Source organism: Cherax quadricarinatus, chromosome 88 (assembly GCF_038502225.1).
Source record: "Cherax quadricarinatus isolate ZL_2023a chromosome 88, ASM3850222v1, whole genome shotgun sequence".
Taxonomy (NCBI): Eukaryota; Metazoa; Arthropoda; class Malacostraca; order Decapoda; family Parastacidae; genus Cherax; species Cherax quadricarinatus.
Genome location: NC_091379.1, coordinates 12949974 through 12964772, shown reverse-complemented (window position 1 = coordinate 12964772; position 14799 = coordinate 12949974). Strand labels below are relative to the sequence as shown.

Sequence of the window (14799 nt, the reverse complement as noted above, 5' to 3'; positions counted from 1 at the left end):
TTTTTCACAAAAGCATTTAAGAATATAAATATGTATATCTTTGTATTATACAAATTTTGATTCATTTATAATTAATATTCTACTGTACAACTATGAAATACAGTGGACCCCCTCATAACGATCAGCTCCCAACTCGATCAATTATGTAAGTGTATTTTCGCAAGTGCTTTTGTAGGTGTATTTTTAGGGGTCTGAAACGGACTAATCTAATTCACAATATTTCGTATGGGAACAAATTCGGTCTATAACGGCACCCAAACAGACTTCTGGATTGAAATAACATCGTTATGCGGGGGTCCACTGTAATTACTTTCCTACTGTACAACTATGAAATAATTACTTTCCTACTGTACAACTATGATATACTATTTCTTAGTATTAAGTAGAATGTAAGCCAATAATGTTAAGTTGGCCCATAATGCCAAGGCATAATAGAGGCTCTCTTTGCATTGCATCCCACTATTGTACATGTACTCCATCACAAATCCGGCATCATTGGGACCTGTAGTGTGCTGGATTACTGAGTTTGCCAAATTACAGAGTGGTTAAGTTAGAATACACTTAATAAAATTAACCAACTTGACTTACACAGTCCACTGAACATCGGCAAAAATCAAACATTTCCGCTACCTTGAGCTCAATTTCAAGGTACTTTTTGTCATGAAAGCAATTAAAAATCATGTCTATTTCTGTAATATATCTTCCATTATATCAAATGAGTCCAAAAAATGAGAATACAACCATAAAAACCATACGAAAATATACTGCAAAGAGGCGGCTAATGGCTGAGAAGTGAACTCCCTTATTTATCGTCCGTCATTTTCATTTTTGTTGTACGTTAAGAAGCATCTTTCCATCATACACTGCCCAAGTTTCAATGAGATAGCCCAACAAACAACCGAGAAAAAAAAAAATTTTATTTTTATTATTATCACACTGGCCGATTCCCACCAAGGCAGGGTGGCCCGAAAAAGAAAAACTTTCACCATCATTCACTCCATCACTGTCTTGCCAGAAGGGTGCTTTACACTACAGTTTTTAAACTGCAACATTAACACCCCTCCTTCAGAGTGCAGGCACTGTACTTCCCATCTCCAGGACTCAAGTCCGGCCTGCCGGTTTCCCTGAACCCCTTCATAAATGTTACTTTGCTCACACTCCAACAGCATGTCAAGTATTAAAAACCATTTGTCTCCATTCACTCCTATCAAACACGCTCATGCATACCTGCTGGAAGTCCAAGCCCCTCGCACACAAAACCTCCTTTACCCCCTCTCTCCAACCTTTCCTAGGCCGACCCCTACCCCGCCTTCCTTCCACTACAGACTGATACACTCTTGAAGTCATTCTGTTTCGCTCCATTCTCTCTACATGTCCGAACCACCTCAACAACCCTTCCTCAGCCCTCTGGACAACAGTTTTGGTAATCCCGCACCTCCTCCTAACTTCCAAACTACGAATTCTCTGCATTATATTCACACCACACATTGCCCTCAGACATGACATCTCCACTGCCTCCAGCCTTCTCCTCGCTGCAACGTTCATCACCCATGCTTCACACCCATATAAGAGCGTTGGTAAAACTATACTCTCATACATTCCCCTCTTTGCCTCCAAGGACAAAGTTCTTTGTCTCCACAGACTCCTAAGTGCACCACTCACTCTTTTTCCCTCATCAATTCTATGATTCACCTCATCTTTCATAGACCCATCCACTGACACGTCCACTCCCAAATATCTGAATACATTCACCTCCTCCATACTCTCTCCCTCCAATCTGATATTCAATCTTTCATCACCTAATCTTTTTATCCTCATAACCTTACTCTTTCCTGTATTCACCTTTAATTTTCTTCTTTTGCACACCCTACCAAATTCATCCACCAATCTCTGCAATTTCTCTTCAGAATCTCCCAAGAGCACAGTGTCATCAGCAAAGAGCAGCTGTGACAACTCCCACTTTGTGTGTGATTCTTTATCTTTTAACTCCACGCCTCTTGTCAAAACCCTCGCATTTACTTCTCTTACAACCCCATCTATAAATATATTAAACAACCACGGTGACATCACACATCCTTGTCTAAGGCCTACTTTTACTGGGAAATAATTTCCCTCTTTCCTACATACTCTAACTTGAGCCTCACTATCCTCGTAAAAACTCTTCACTGCTTTCAGTAACCTACCTCCTACACCATACACTTGCAACATCTGCCACATTGCCCCCCTATCCACCCTGTCATATGCCTTTTCCAAATCCATAAATGCCACAAAGACCTCTTTAGCCTTATCTAAATACTGTTCACTTATATGTTTCACTGTAAACACCTGGTCCACACACCCCCTACCTTTCCTAAAGCCTCCTTGTTCATCTCCTATCCTATTCTCCGTCTTACTCTTAATTCTTTCAATAATAACTCTACCATACACTTTACCAGGTATACTCAGCAGACTTATCCCCCTATAATTTTTGCACTCTCTTTTATCCCCTTTGCCTTTATACAAAGGAACTATGCATGCTCTCTGCCAATCCCTAGGTACCTTACCCTCTTCCATACATTTATTAAATAATTGCACCAACCACTCCAAAACTATATCCCCACCTGCTTTTAACATTTCTATCTTTATCCCATCAATCCCGGCTGCCTTACCCCCTTTCATTTTACCTACTGCCTCACGAACTACCCCCACACTCACAACTGGCTCTTCCTCACTCCTACAAGATGTTATTCCTCCTTGCCCTATACACGAAATCACAGCTTCCCTATCTTCATCAACATTTAACAATTCCTTAAAATATTCCCTCCATCTTCCAAATACCTCTAACTCTCCATTTAATAACTCTCCTCTCCTATTTTTAACTGACAAATCCATTTGTTCTCTAGGCTTTCTTAACTTGTTAATCTCACTCCAAAACTTTTTCATATTTTCAACAAAATTTGTTGATAACATCTCACCCACTCTCTCATTTGCTCTCTTTTTACATTGCTTCACCACTCTCTTAACCTCTCTCTTTTTCTCCATATACTCTTCCCTCCTTGCATCACTTCTACTTTGTAAAAACTTCTCATATGCTAACTTTTTCTCCCTTACTACTCTCTCTACATCATCATTCCACCAATTGCTCCTCTTCCCTCCCGCACCCACTTTCCTGTAACCACAAACTTCTGCTGAACACTCTAACACTACATTTTTAAACCTACCCCATACCTCTTCGACCCCATTGCCTATCCTCTCATTAGCCCATCTATCCTCCAATAGCTGTTTATATCTTACCCTAACTGCCTCCTCTTTTAGTTTATAAACCTTCACCTCTCTCTTCCCTGATGCTTCTATTCTCCTTGTATCCCATCTACCTTTTACTCTCAGTGTAGCTACAACTAGAAAGTGATCTGATATATCTGTGGCCCCTCTATAAACATGTACATCCTGAAGTCTACTCAACAGTCTTTTATCTACCAATACATAATCCAACAAACTACTGTCATTTCGCCCTACATCATATCTTACCTGGAGATTTTACCTGGAGAGAGTTCCGGGGGTCAACGCCCCCGCGGCCCGGTCTGTGACCAGGCCTCCTTAGGTCAGTGTCCCAGGATGCGACCCACACCAGTCGACTAACACCCAGGTACCCATTTTACTGATGGGGAACATAGACAACAGGTGGAAAGAAACACGTCCAATGTTTCTACTCTGGCTGGGAATCGAACCCAGGCCCTCACCGTGTGAAGCGAGAGCGTTAACCACCAGGCCACCAGAGCCATCTTGTATACTTATTTATCCTCTTTTTCTTAAAATATGTATTACCTATAACTAAACCCCTTTCTATACAAAGTTCAATCAAAGGGCTCCCATTATCATTTACACCTGGCACCCCAAACTTACCTACCACACCCTCTCTAAAAGTTTCTCCTACTTTAGCATTCAGGTCCCCTACCACAATTACTCTCACTTGGTTCAAAGGCTCCTATACATTCACTTAACATCTCCCAAAATCTCTCTCTCTCCTCTACATTCCTCTCTTCTCCAGGTACATACACGCTTATTATGACCCACATTTTGCATCCAACCTTTACTTTAATCCACATAATTCTTGAATTTACACATTCATATTCTCTTTTCTCCTTCCATAACTGATCATTTAACATTACTGCTACCCCTTCCTTTGCTCTAACTCTCTCAGATACTCCAGATTTAATCCCATTTATTTCCCCCCACTGAAACTCCCCTACCCCCTTCAGCTTTGTTTCGCTTAGGGCCAGGACATCCAACTTTTTTTCATTCATAACATCAGCAATCATCTGTTTCTTGTCATCCGCACTACATCCACGCACATTTAAGCATCCGAGTTTTATAAAGTTTTTCTTCTTCTCTTTTTTAGTAAATGTCTACAGGAGAAGGGGTTACTAGCCCATTGCTCCCGGCATTTTAGTCGCCTCATACGACACGCATGGCTTACGGAGGAAAGATTCTTTTCCACTTCCCCATGGACAATAGAAGAAATAAAGAAGAACAAGAGCTATTTAGAAAAAGGAGAAAAACCTAGATGTATGTATATATATATATGCATGTGCGTGTCTGTGAAGTGTGACCAAAGTGTAAGTAGGAGTAGCAAGATATCCCTGTTATCTAGCGTGTTTATGAGACAGAAAAAGAAACCAGCAATCCTACCATCATGCAAAACAGTTACAGGTTTCTGTTTCACAGTCATCTGGCAGGACGGTAGTACTTCCCTGGGTGATTGCTGTCTACCAACCTACTACCTACTGTAGTAGGTTGATATTAGTAGGTTGTAGTGTTATCAACAAATTTTGTTGAAAATAAGAAAAAGTTTTGGAGTGAGATTAACAAGTTAAGAAAGCCTAGAGAACAAATGGATTTGTCAGTTAAAAATAGGAGAGGAGAGTTATTAAATGGAGAGTTAGAGGTATTGGGAAGATGGAAGGAATATTTTGAGGAATTGTTAAATGTTGATGAAGATAGGGAAGCTGTGATTTCGTGTATAGGGCAAGGAGGAATAACATCTTGTAGGAGTGAGGAAGAGCCAGTTGTGAGTGTGGGGGAAGTTCGTGAGGCAGTAGGTAAAATGAAAGGGGGTAAGGCAGCCGGGATTGATGGGATAAAGATAGAAATGTTAAAAGCAGGTGGGGATATAGTTTTGGAGTGGTTGGTGCAATTATTTAATAAATGTATGGAAGAGGGTAAGGTACCTAGGGATTGGCAGAGAGCATGCATAGTTCCTTTGTATAAAGGCAAAGGGGATAAAAGAGAGTGCAAAAATTATAGGGGGATAAGTCTGTTGAGTGTACCTGGTAAAGTGTATGGTAGAGTTATAATTGAAAGAATTAAGAGTAAGACGGAGAATAGGATAGCAGATGAACAAGGAGGCTTTAGGAAAGGTAGGGGGTGTGTGGACCAGGTGTTTACAGTGAAACATATAAGTGAACAGTATTTAGATAAGGCTAAAGAGGTCTTTGTGGCATTTATGGATTTGGAAAAGGCGTATGACAGGGTGGATAGGGGGGCAATGTGGCAGATGTTGCAAGTGTATGGTGTAGGAGGTAGGTTACTGAAAGCAGTGAAGAGTTTTTACGAGGATAGTGAGGCTCAAGTTAGAGTATGTAGGAAAGAGGGAAATTTTTTCCCAGTAAAAGTAGGCCTTAGACAAGGATGTGTGATGTCACCGTGGTTGTTTAATATATTTATAGATGGGGTTGTAAGAGAAGTAAATGCGAGGGTCTTGGCAAGAGGCGTGGAGTTAAAAGATAAAGAATCACACACAAAGTGGGAGTTGTCACAGCTGCTCTTTGCTGATGACACTGTGCTCTTGGGAGATTCTGAAGAGAAGTTGCAGAGATTGGTGGATGAATTTGGTAGGGTGTGCAAAAGAAGAAAATTAAAGGTGAATACAGGAAAGAGTAAGGTTATGAGGATAACAAAAAGATTAGGTGATGAAAGATTGAATATCAGATTGGAGGGAGAGAGTATGGAGGAGGTGAACGTATTCAGATATTTGGGAGTGGACGTGTCAGCGGATGGGTCTATGAAAGATGAGGTGAATCATAGAATTGATGAGGGAAAAAGAGTGAGTGGTGCACTTAGGAGTCTGTGGAGACAAAGAACTTTGTCCTTGGAGGCAAAGAGGGGAATGTATGAGAGTATAGTTTTACCAACGCTCTTATATGGGTGTGAAGCGTGGGTGATGAATGTTGCAGCGAGGAGAAGGCTGGAGGCAGTGGAGATGTCATGTCTGAGGGCAATGTGTGGTGTGAATATAATGCAGAGAATTCGTAGTTTGGAAGTTAGGAGGAGGTGCGGGATTACCAAAACTGTTGTCCAGAGGGCTGAGGAAGGGTTGTTGAGGTGGTTCGGACATGTAGAGAGAATGGAGCGAAACAGAATGACTTCAAGAGTGTATCAGTCTGTAGTGGAAGGAAGGCGGGGTAGGGGTCGGCCTAGGAAGGGTTGGAGGGAGGGGGTAAAGGAGGTTTTGTGTGCGAGGGGCTTGGACTTCCAGCAGGCATGCGTGAGCGTGTTTGATAGGAGTGAATGGAGACAAATGGTTTTTAATACTTGACGTGCTGTTGGAGTGTGAGCAAAGTAACATTTATGAAGGGATTCAGGGAAACCGGCAGGCCGGACTTGAGTCCTGGAGATGGGAAGTACAGTGCCTGCACTCTGAAGGAGGGGTGTTAATGTTGCAGTTTAAAAACTGAAGTGTAAAGCACCCTTCTGGCAAGACAGTGATGGAGTGAATGATGGTGAAAGTTTTTCTTTTTCGGGCCACCCTGCCTTGGTGGGAATCGGCCGGTGTGATAATAAAAAAAAATAATAAAAAATAATAGTGTTGATATTAGCGTAATAATAAAGCATATTCTCCTGCTTCATGAGACTGAGCTCATGGCAACCGACAGTGGCTTCAAAGCCACCTTATCTTTAATGGATAATGTACTGTGTAGGTGCTTTACATAATGAGAAGCATTTTTTTTATTCATTGAAACCATGGCTAGGGCTAAAAGTAAGCAGGTTAAAACAATAAATGGAGAAAAAGAAATTGGAATGACTTATGCAGCAAGTAGCGCCACCAAACAGTACCAACAGGTTGGTGTGGCAACCCTGGAAATTTTAAATTATGTAGCCAAAATTAGTGCCAAATAACTGAAGGAACCGAATAACTGATTGCCGGATCTGTGATGGCGGACCTGTATATACACAATCTCAATGTACTGTTTGCAAAGACATTAAATAAATAAATAAATAAATAAAACTTTGGTCTCACAGGCCACATACGTTACTTAGAAAAGAAAAATATTGGAAAATACATGAAACCTAAAAATTGGAGTAAATAAAAGAATACTGGGTGAGCGGCATTCACCGCTGTTGCCATACGCAACTAATTTTCTGCCAACTTTGCGCCTCTATCTCGGTAAGTACTGATGGCAAAAAATTTTTTAGGCTTAACCCTTTGACTGTTTCAGGCCCTTTTCTGAAACAGTCATTCCATGTCGCTAAATTTTTGAAAAAAAAACAAAAAAAAAATTTCTCATGAAATGACAGAGAATCTTTTCCCGATGATAATGACACCAAAAGTTCGAAATTTGGTTGAAAACTCATGGAAGTACGCTCCTGCGAAGTTAGCGGTCTCGGCGACATGTGCGTATTGGCGATTTCGCCGACTTTGTGCCCTATTTTCAGCCAATTCCGTTGTTCCAGTTGACCAAACTCATAGCTATTTCTTTAGAAGTCCATTTTATCTATCAGCTGAGTACAGGAAACCTCCCATTTACCAATTTGGACTACCCAATATTGTGGTCAGAAATTGGCAATTTGGCCAATTTCACGCAAACTAAAAAAGATGCCAATTTCAAAATAGGGTCCAGAATAAACAATGTAGACATTCTTGGCACTAAAATACCATATCCTCTGTTTATTAGACATGTCTCTAGGCCCCTCTTTTATTACTATTGCTTTCTATTTTGATTTTTTATTCATACAAAAAATGCAAAATTTACTGTTATGCAGATTACTGCATTACTGTAAAAATGGTATAAATAATATCAGGGCACTAGTGAAAGAATATTAGACTCCCCAGTTGACGTGTATTGGACATGTGGTGTGATTTGCTTACTCCTGAACATTGGTAAAAATCGAACATTTCCGCTACTTTGAGCTCAATTTCAAGGTCTTTTTCATCATGAAACTAATCAAAATCATCTCTATTTCTGTAATATGTTTTCCATTTTAGCACATGAGTCCATGGAAACGAGAATACAATGATAAATACTATATGAAAATACACCTCAAAGTCGGAGTTTTAACCCTTTCAGGGTCCACAGGTCCTCTCAGAGACTTGTTCTCAGGGTCCCCCAAAATTTCAAAAAAAAAAAAAAAAAATTATTTTTTCTTAGGAAATTTTTTTTTTTTTATTTTAAACATTATAGGCTAAATGACAGGATGGATAATGACAACCTTCAAAACTAGGGATGCCAAGCCCATGATGACACTCTTCAGGTCACTTGTTTTATCTAGGCTGGAATATTGCTGCACACTAACAGCACCTTTCAAGGCAGGTGAAATTGCTGACCTAGAATATGTACAGAGAACCTTCATGGCGCACATAACGAAGATAAAACACCTCAATTACTGGGAGCGCTTGAGGTTCCTGAACCTGTATTCCCTGGAATGCAGGCGGGAGAGATACATGATTATATACACCTGGAAAATCCTAGAGGGACTAGTACCGAACTTGCACACGAAAATCACTCGCTACGAAAGCAAAAGACTTGGCAGACGATGCAACATCCCCCCAAACAAAAGCAAGGGTGTCACTAGCACATTAAGAGACAATACAATAAGTGTCATGGGCCCGAGACTGTTCAACTGCCTCCCAGCATACATAAGCGGGATTACCAACAGACCCCTGGCAGTCTTCAAGCTGGCACTGGACAAGCACCTAAAGTCGGTTCCTGACCAGCCGGGCTGTGGCTCGTACATTGGTTTGCATGCAGCCAGCAGTAACAGCCTGGTTGATCAGGCTCTGATCCACCAGGAGGCCTGGTCACAGACCGGGCCGCAGGGGCATTGACTCCCGGAACTCTCTCCAGGTAAACAAAAAAATTTTACCATCAATACTTACCGAGATATGGAGGCGGAAAGTTGACACAAAATGCCCAATTTATGGTAACATCACCATCACCCGGTATTATTTGTTTTTGTTTTTCAGGTACTACAGTGGACCCCCTACATTTGATGGCATTGACATTCGATAAATCCGACATTCGATGCATTTTAACGCAAAAATTTTGCCTCGACATTCGATGGAAAACCTGACATTCGATACGATTCACGCGAGATGTGTCCATATGTGGCCTGAACTGCCCCATGTGTGCCAGTGTTTACAAGCCAGCCAGCGTGCGCACATCTAAGGATACATTCGGTACATTCCATATTATCCATATTATCACTGTTTTTGGTGCTTGTTTCTGCAAAGTAAGTAACCATGGGCCCCAAGGAAGCTTCTAGTGCCAACCCTTCGAGAAAAAAGGTGCTAATGACTATTGAAATGAAGAAAGAGATAATTGCAAAGTACGAAAGTGGAGTACATGTGTCAGAGCGCATGATGATTTGGTAAAGAAATTGTCTGCAACTAGTGGTGATTTGAGTGAATTTAAGGCCAGCAAAGGTTGGTTTGAAAGATTTAAGAATCGTAGTGCCATACACATTGTAATAAGGCATGATGAGGCTGCCAGTTCAAGTCCTAATGGAAGGGGATTCCCCTTCTAAACACTAACACCATCCACTCTCTCCCCTTCTCCCATCCCATCAATCATCACCAGATCTTCATTAAAGGTAAGTGTCAATTATTCTATTGTTATTGTTGTTATTGTAATTATTCTATTGCATTAAACTTAATATTTCATGTGGTAAAAATTTTTTTTTTTCATACTTTTAGGTGTCTTTCACGGATTAATTTGATTTCCATTATTTCTTGTGGGGAAAATTAATTAGACTTTCGATATATTTTCGACATTTGATGAGCTCTCAGGAACGGATTAATATCGAATGTCGAGGGTCCACTGTATTTTCTATTATTTTTTAATTTTTTTTTTCAAGTAACTTTTATGGCCTGTGAGACCAATATTAGCACTACAGTGGACCCCCGGCATACGATATTAATTCGTTCCTGAGAGCTCATCGTATGCCGAAATTATCGTAAGACGAATTAATTTTCCCCATAAGAAATAATGGAAATCAAATTAATCCGTGCAAGACACCCAAAAGTATGAAAAGAAGAATTTTACCACATGAAATATTAAGTTTAATGCACACAAACTGAAGAAAACATGCACAGTTAGTAGTACTCTACTAACAATAGAATACATGACACTTACCTTTAATGAAGATCTGGTGATGATTGATGGGATGGGAGGAGGGGAGATTGTCGAACATATTGTTTAGAAGGGGAATCCCCTTCCATTAGGACATGAAGTATCAAGTCCTTTTCCAGGGTTACTTCCCTTCTTCTTTTAATGCCACTAGGACCAGCTTGAGAGTCAGTGGACTTCTGTCGCACAACATATCTGTCCATAGAGGCCTGTACCTCTTGTTCCTTTATGATTTGTCTAAAGTGGTTCACAACAATGTCATTGTAATAGTCACCAGCATGGCTTGCAATAGCTGTGTGAGGGTGATTTTCATCCATAAAGGTTTACACCTCAAGCCACTCTGCACACATTTCCTTAATCTCTTTTTTCAATTCCATATTAATTCTCAACCTTTTTACCACAGGGATGGCACTAGAAGCTTTCTTGGGGTCCAGGGTGACTTATTTTGTAGTTACAAGCACTAAAACCACTGGGATAATGTGAAATGTACCAAATGTATGCGTAGATGTGACCACACTGGCTGGCTTGCGAACACTGGCGCTGAGGCCACACATGGGATGCGTCTCGGACAAATCGCATGAGACGAGTTTTTTAATGTGAGGCGAGGCAAAATTTTTGCTTTAAAATGTATCGTATGCCGGATTTAATGTATGCCGATGCCATCGTATGCCGGGGGTCCACTGTATTTTATAAGTTTTTTCTCTTTATTTACTACACAACAACTCCACAAACACTGTTGTCCTTATATTGTTTATAATTGTTTTCACACACAAATGTTATAAAATGTTGTTTATTACTATTTTTCTATATTTTATATACACATATACAGTCACAGGGAATGTTTCTAGAAGTTCTGCAGCCTGTGGAAGTCTTTGAAACATGGTGTCATGCATAGTGGTGTTTTACACTCCTCACACATAAAACTAGTGTCTCTGCGATGTTGTGGGCGTTTTTTTGTATGTGCACAGACGTAACACCTCTTCTGAGCCTTTTCCTTGAAAGCATTAGCAGGCAGTTTTACTAGGAAGTGATGACTATGCTTCAGACGAGAAGGTAGTTGTTGATAATTTAGTGGGCTGTCTATTGCAGGTGTTGTTCCTTGGTACTTGAATACTATTTGTCTGATGACAGACAAACAAAATTCACCGTATGATGGTTTGTTTCTGGTCCTCATCTTATACATATTATGTACAAGCATTGAGCTTGGATATGTCCAGAAGATGGAAAAAGAGTTTGATGTACCACTTAAAACTCTTGCGAGCACAATCAACAAACCCAATCTGCATGTCACATTTGTCCACTGAGTGCATATTGAGGGTGTAATCAATCACAGCTGCAGGTTCATTGCTCTCTCTATGCTGCCTGCCAGTATTTGTCATTTCATTAGGGTGAACTGATGACAACAGTGTGACATATCGTTTGTCATGCCACCGAAATGCCATGATGTTATTGGCAGCAAACGCCTGCACCTCACCTCTACGAGTGCCAGCATCAAACCTGGGCATAATTTTATGATTTGCATGCACTGTGCCACACACATCTGTCATGTTCACTCGCAAAAAATCACTGAGTGAGGGGCTTGTGTATCAATTATCAGTATATAATATATGCCCCTTACCAAGGAATGGTTCCATCATTGTTCTAACCACATCACCAGAGATGCCCAATAACTTCCTGGTATTTTGCAATGTATAACATCCAGTGTACACAATAATATCCAATACCAGACCACTGTAACAATCACAAAGTACAAACAACTTTATACCAAAGCATTTCCTCTTGCCTGGTATGTACTGCTTGAAAGAGAGTCTTCCTTTGAACAGAATCAAAGACTCGTCAATTACAAGCTTCCTGAAGGGATAAAAATACATATTGAATTTCTCTTTCATATACACAAACACATTCCTAATCTTATATAACCTGTCGTTTCTGTCAGGCCTGGTTTTGTCTGAAGTGAAGCATACGCAATAGTAGCACAAATCGATTCACTCCCATTATATCACTGAAACCTAGGGTTGCAATCAAGCGGTCTGTTGACCAGTATGATTTCAAACTGTGCTTATACACATGTGGCATAAGCATTATTGTGGCAAAGAAAAGATACATCTCAGCCACAGTTGTCTCCTTCCACCTGTGTAGCCGTGAGCTTGGTGAAAGTATTGTGTTTGCCATGGTGTACTCGTAGTATCTGTTGCTTTCCCAGACAATTTCCATCAGGGGCTCGTCAAAGAATAACTTGAAACATTCCAGTTCAGTGGCACTGTTCCCTAGTGTACAACATGGCCGTATTCCACTTTGGCTTTCATCAAATTGGTGGGGATTTGGAACAAAATTGACAGCTTCCTGCCAATTCCAGGTGCAATCTGCTGGTGGGTACTGGACAATGACAAGTGGTTGTGGTTGTTTATTCTCTATAAGGATTATAATGCAGAGTTTACAGATTTTGGATATTGTGTGGTTTACATGTTATAAAATGCTAATTACAGAGGGGGCCACTAGGACACCTAGCATGGCTAGGCATTTCAGGCAGACTTAGATTAATTCTTAACTCTAAATTATTACAAATTATGGAGTAAGTTGGTATTAAGGCTAAGTGACTAAATCATAGTTTGTGAGTTTAGCAATGTGAATGCTTTTGTTTTGGCACAATACATAGTTTCTACATTGGAATATCACAGGCAAACTTATGACTAGTTAGAATTCATTATTTTAAGATTAAGATTCGTATTTCTGTGTTTATAGTCAAATGGGTGAGTGAGTGTAAGTGTGAACCACCAGGTGGTTTACATGTAGCTAGTTGTCGGGGTGTATCAAAGAGATAAGATGTTTTCTAACGGTAGCTTTGAAAGTAAAGAATGTGTCTGCAGTTCTAGAGTTTTCAGGTAGGGTGTTCCAGATTTTAGGGCCTTTGACATACATTTAATTTTTGTAAAGGTTTAATTGGACACAGGGAATGTCATAGAGATGTTTGTGTCTGGTGTTATGCCTGTGGGTCCTGTCACAACTATCAAGAAACCATTTTAGGTCAAGGTTAATATTGGAATTTAAGGCCCTGCAGATGTAGATTGCACAGTAGTAAGTGTGGATGTTCTGAACAGGGAGAAAGTTTAGATCTATGAAGAGTGGGGGGGGGGGTATTGCCAGGGATGGGATTTAGTGATTATTCTTACTGTGGCTTTTTGTTGGGTTATTATTGGCTTTAGGTGTGTTGCTGCAGTTGATCCCCAAGCACAAATAGCATAATAAAATATAAAATACCGACAGGTTGTTAGGTAAGACACATATGCAACAGTTCCATAGTATGGAACAATGCTCTTCTCCAGACTGAGGGACTGACCACCTCAAAACTTTAAGGGTGATGGACTGATTACATCGTCTTCAAGTATCTTCTGCTTCTATCAACTTTTCTGTACTCGACTGAAGAAGCCTACTGTGTAGGCGAAACGTTTCGAAATAAAGATACCTAACTGTTGCATATGTGTCTTACCTAACAAATAGCATAGGTGAGGTATGGATGAGTGAATGGCATAGTGTGAGAAGGGCATTTTGCGGCATGCAGTATCGTATCTTGGAGAGGATCCCAACCATTTAGGATACTTTTCTTGTTATGTGTTGGATATGGGTGCTGAAATTCAGGTTGTTGTTGAGGTATAGGCCTAGAAATTTGCCCTCATTGTCTGGGAATTAGAGAGTTGTCGATCTTAATGTTAAGTTGCGCAACACCTGCTCTGCTACCAAACATAATATAGTAGGTTTTGTCAGTGTTAAGTGCAAGTTTATTGGCTGTCAGTATTTACATATGCTGCTAGCTATGTATGATAACTTATTTAACTCTATTTATGTTTATGTGAATAAACTAGTGACTCGTTGATTTGACTGACTGGCTGTACTGACTTGACAACCTTGACTGAATTACTGATGACTGACTTAATATACTGACTAGATTGAGTGACTTACTGGCTAGACTAAGGGACTTACTGACTGGACTAAGTGACTTACTGACTGGACTGACTATGCTGACTAACTATAATGACTTACTATACTGAATTGCCTTACTGACTGGAATGACTTACTAACTTGACTAACTGTACCACCTTGACTGACTCACTGAATGACAGACTGACTGATCTGACTTACTGACTTGATTGGACTCACTTAACTGACTTTGGCCTTACTTGAATTGTGTATGAAATTGGCAAAATTACCAATTTCTTATCACTTTATTGGGTAGTTGAAATCAGAAAATGGGCAGTGTCTTGTATTCAGTCGATAGATCAAATGGAGTTCCAGTGAAATAGCTAAGAGTTTGGTCGACTGGAACAATGGAATTGGCCAAAAATAGTGCTCAAAGTTGGCAAAATTGGCGATGCATAAATATTGCTGAGACTGCTAACTTCGTGAGAGTGTAATTCTGCAA

General features: G+C 40.3%; 1 protein-coding gene across 4 annotated transcripts in view; it reads right to left on the bottom strand.

Moving 5' to 3' along the window:
• Window positions 1–14799, bottom strand: part of LOC128698470 (NFX1-type zinc finger-containing protein 1-like) — a 412092-nt gene that overhangs the window by 319543 nt on the left and 77750 nt on the right. The window lies entirely within an intron of this gene.